Raw genomic sequence first — 5,000 nt, 5'->3', positions numbered from 1 at the left:
GCTCGGCGGTCCGCACCAGCCACGTCGGCCAGGCCTCCGACTTGCGAGCAGGGGCAGCGGCCACCGCCGCCGTGACGTCGCGGCAAGCAGTCAGCCGCGCAGCAGCTGCCAGCACCTTGGCACAAGCACGGCAAATGAATGCCACGCCCACGCCGCGGATAAGCAGCCCCAACGCGCCCGACGGCTTGGAGCGGGTCCCGAAGACGGTGGCCGGAATCGGGTCGTCGCCGGCCGGAAAACGGGTCATCGATGCCGGCAATACTTCGGGCCATGAGGCCCCCCACCTTAGTCCGAGTTTAGCAACAGCCCACATATCCCCCGCGGCAGGCCTATGGGCGCCAGGCCAGCGCGCCCCATGGCCAGTCAGGGGGCACCCCCCTAAAGAGCAATAAGTGTCATTGAAGCTCTGGCAGGGGGAGACACTACTAGGTCCCAGCTGTCACCCCCCCTCTAAAAAATTCATTTCTTGGTATTTTGAGCTGAAATTTTGCACAGAGGTTGGCAAAACTCCAATCCAACTTTATTAATTTTTCCAGAATTTTTCGAGGTCGGGAAGTATTTTTTTTTATTTTCCTACCATTAAAAATCGAGGAAATCGGAAAAAATAGGAACCGGCTCGGAATGACTCCAAATTCAGTGGGCAGCCTCATAAAAATATGGCTGATTTTACTGGATTGATTTCATGTGGAAAGCACGACGTTTTGTTGTAGGAATGCGGGAACCCCGGCGGCTCGCCTGCCGCGGCCAGCGACGTCGGGCTGGCCCCTGCAGCGCCTAGCCTCTCCCACGCGGGGGGCAGGCCAGAACGCGGGGGGCCAGGGCCCGAAGGCAGCCCCCCCGCGGGCGAGAGAGCAAGCCAGCAGGGGCTGTCCGCGCGTCGCGCAGCGCGGCATGGCGGCGGGGGCCGCGCGCGCGCGCCCAAGCGCCCAAGGGCCCCCAAGGGCCCCAGGCCCTCAGGCCCCAGCGCCCCAGCGCCCAGCGCGGGCGGGCGCGCGCGCGCGTGTGGTCTTTGAGGGGCGCCGGCCTGGTGGCTCCCTAAAGAGCAATAAGTGTCATTGCAGCTCTGGCAGGGGGAGACACTACTAGGTCCCAGCTGTCACCCCCCCTCTAAAAAATTCATTTCTTGGTATTTTGAGCTGAAATTTTGCACAGAGGTTGGCAAAAATCCAATCCACCTTCATTAATTTTCCCAGAATTTTTCGAGGTCGGGAAGTATTTGTTTTAATTTTCCTACCATTAGAAATCGAGTAAATCCGCAAAACTAGGAACCGGCCCGGAATGACCCCAAATTCAGTGGGCAGCCTCATAAAAATATGGCTGATTTTACTGGATTGGTTTCATGTGGAAAGCACGACGTTTTCTTGTAGGAATGCGGGAACCCCGGCAGCTCGCCTGCCGCGGCCAGCGACGTCGGGGACGCTGGCCTGCGCTGTCGAGCCCGCGAGGGCTGTCTCCGCGGCAGGCCCCCCCTGAACGGGGCACGACAGGCCACCGCGCTGGCTCGTCCAGCGTCGACAGTCCCTCGTCCAGGTTTCAGATCGCGCCAAGTCGAACCCATGACCTGCTCAAGCCATCGTGCGCTGCCGAATTCCACGCGGCAGCCCCTCTTTTCGTCAGCGTGCCCCCCTGACGAATTTTCCTGCCTGGCCCGGCCGGTCCAGCATCCAGCCCCTGTTCGTCGAAAAATCTGCGCTGCCGATTTTCCACGCGGCAGCCCCTCTTTTTGTCAGCGTGCCCCCCTGACGAATGTTCGTCGAAAAATCTGCGCTGCCGATTTTCCACGCGGCAGCCCCTCTTTTCGTCAGCGTGCCCCCCTGACGAATGTTCGTCGAAAAATCTGCGCTGCCGATTTTCCACGCGGCAGCCCCTCTTTTCGTCAGCGTGCCCCCTGACGAATTTTCCTGCCTGGCCCAGTCCAGCGTCCAGCCCCTGTTCGTCGAAAAATCTGCGCTGCCGATTTTCCACGCGGCAGCCCCTGTTTTCCTCAGCGTGCCCCCCTGACGAATGTTCGTCGAAAAATCTGCGCTGCCGATTTTCCACGCGGCAGCCCCTCTTTTCGTCAGCGTGCCCCCCTGACGAATGTTCGTCGAAAAATCTGCGCTGCCGATTTTCCACGCGGCAGCCCCTCTTTTCGTCAGCGTGCCCCCTGACGAATTTTCCTGCCTGGCCCAGTCCAGCGTCCAGCCCCTGTTCGTCGAAAAATCTGCGCTGCCGATTTTCCACGCGGCAGCCCCTCTTTTCGTCAGCGTGCCCCCCTGACGAATTTTCCCGCCTGGCCCGGCCAGTCCAGCCCCTGTTCGTCGAAAAATCTGCGCTGCCGATTTTCCACGCGGCAGCCCCTCTTTTCGTCAGCGTGCCCCCCTGACGAATTTTCCTGCCTGGCCCGGCCGGTCCAGCCCCTGTTCGTCGAAAAATCTGCGCTGCCGATTTTCCACTCCGCAGCCCCTGTTTTCGTCAGCGTGGCCCCCTGACGAATTTTCCTGCCTGGCCCGGCCAGTCCAGCGCCCAGCCCCTGTTCGTCGAAAAATCTGCGCTGCCGATTTTCCCCGACGAACCTGCAGCTGCACAAATCCGCGCTGCCACTGCCCCATTGTCTGGACCAACAGTCTTTTCCATCAAGCCCTGGACTATAAATCGTCCAGACTCATCGCCAGCACCCGCTGCCGATTCTGCCGACTTTGCCGATTTCGTCGGCGCTGCCGATTCCAACACTGCACCCACCGTGTCTAAACCAGCGCTGTTTCGTCAGCGTGTCCCCTTGACGAATTTCCCTGCCTGGCCTGGACAGTCCATCTTCCAGCCCATGTTCATCGAAAAATCTGCGCTGCCGATTTCCCCGACGAACCTGCAGCTGCACAAATCTGCGCTGCCGATTTCCCCCCCTGTCGGCATGGCTGCCGCTGCCCCGATGTCCAGACCAACAGTCTTTTTTGTCGACTTTGCCGATTTTGTCCGCGCTGCCGATTCCAACACTACCCCCTGCATCCAAACCAGCATTGTTTCGTCAGCTCTTCCCCTGACGATTTTAGCCCTGTAACAAACAGTAGGCCTCCAATCCCGCCAACGGGAGCCAAGTTGATAGGGAAGAGAATTGAATGACGCGCCTGGTCCTCGCACCCCGCCACCCGAGGGGCCTTTTTCCTGGCAGCCTCTGAAAAACTCTAGCTTTCACGGTCCTCGCCGCCCCTCACCACCATGGCAGGCCTCTAATCCCACCCATCAGCAGTTGTAGCCGATAGGGCAGTGATTTGAATGACGCGTCGCGGGCCGCCGGGTCATCTCACCCGGCCATTAATTGGAGCGTTTTTGGCTGGCCGAGGATGGGGGGATGGATCTCTTCTTCCGAAAAAGCAAACAGTACATCGGGAGTTATGTTGACGGGGCATGGAATTGAATGACGCGTCGCGGGCCGCCGGGTCATCTCACCCGGCCATTAATTGGAGCGTTTTTGGCTGGCCGAGGATGGGGGGATGGATCTCTTCTTCCGAAAAAGCAAACAGTACATCGGGAGTTATGTTGACGGGGCATGGAATTGAATGACCCGTCGCGGGCCGCCGGGTCATCTCACCCGGCCATCCCGGGGAGCGTTTTTCCCGGCAGCATCGGGGAAACTCTTGCTTTCACTGCCCGCTGCCCAAGTCCCCACTCGCATCGGCCCCCCGTGCCAACAAGCCAACGCTGCCGAATCGGCAGACACTGCTGCCGAATCTGCCGACACTGCCCCGCGGGCTGCCACTGCCCCAGTGTCTAAACCAGCGGTCTTTCTCGTCGAGCCTTGGACTATCCAGCCCGTCCAGACCCATCGCCAGCACCCGCTGCCGATTCTGCCGACTTTGCCGATTTCGTCGGCGCTGCCGATTCCACCACTGCCCGCCGTGCCTGAACCAGCGCTGTTTCGTCAGCGTGTCCCCTCGATGAATTTTCCTGCATGGCCCGGCCAGTCCAGCGTCCAGCCCATGTTCGTCGAAAAATCTGCGCTGCCGATTCTGCCGACTTTGCCGATTTCGTCGGCGCTGCCGATTCCAACACTGCCCGCCGTGCCTGAACCAGCGCTGTTTCGTCAGCGTGTCCCCTCGACAAATTTTCCTGCCTGGCCTGGACAGTCCATCGCCCAGCCCATGTTCGTCGCAAAATCTGCGCTGCCGATTTTCCCCGACGAACCTGCAGCCGCACAAATCTGCGCTGCCGAATCTGCCGACACTGTCCCGCGGGCTGCCACTGCCCCAGTGTCTAAACCAGCAGTCTTTCTCGTCGAGCCTTGGACTATCCAGCCCGTCCAGACCCATCGCCAGCACCCGCTGCCGATTCTGCCGACTTTGCCGATTTCGTCGGCGCTGCCGATTCCACCACTGCCCGCCGTGCCTGAACCAGCGCTGTTTCGTCAGCGTGTCCCCTCGATGAATTTTCCTGCATGGCCCGGCCAGTCCAGCGTCCAGCCCATGTTCGTCGAAAAATCTGCGCTGCCGATTCTGCCGACTTTGCCGATTTCGTCGGCGCTGCCGATTCCAACACTGCCCGCCGTGCCTGAACCAGCGCTGTTTCGTCAGCGTGTCCCCTCGACAAATTTTCCTGCCTGGCCTGGACAGTCCATCGTCCAGCCCATGTTCGTCGAAAAATCTGCGCTGCCGATTTTCCCCGACGAACCTGCAGCCGCACAAATCTGCGCTGCCGAATCTGCCAACACTGTCCCGCGGGCTGCCACTGCCCCAGTGTCTCAACCTGCGGTCTTTCTCGTCGAGCCTTGGACTATCCAGCCCGTCCAGACCCATCGCCAGCACCCGCTGCCAATTCTGCCGACTTTGCCGGTTTCATCGGCGCTGCCGATTCCAACACTGCGCCCACCGTGTCTAAACCAGCGCTGTTTCTTCAGCGTGCCCCCTGACGAATTTTCCTGCCTGGCCCAGTCCAGCGTCCAGCCCCTGTTCGTCGAAAAATCTGCGCTGCCGATTCCCCCCTGTTGGCATGGCTGCCGCTGCCCCCTTGTCTGGACCAACAGTCTT

This window comes from Populus nigra, chromosome 2 (assembly GCF_951802175.1).
Source record: "Populus nigra chromosome 2, ddPopNigr1.1, whole genome shotgun sequence".
In the NCBI taxonomy this organism is placed as follows: domain Eukaryota; kingdom Viridiplantae; phylum Streptophyta; class Magnoliopsida; order Malpighiales; family Salicaceae; genus Populus; species Populus nigra.
This window is presented reverse-complemented; position numbering follows the sequence as displayed.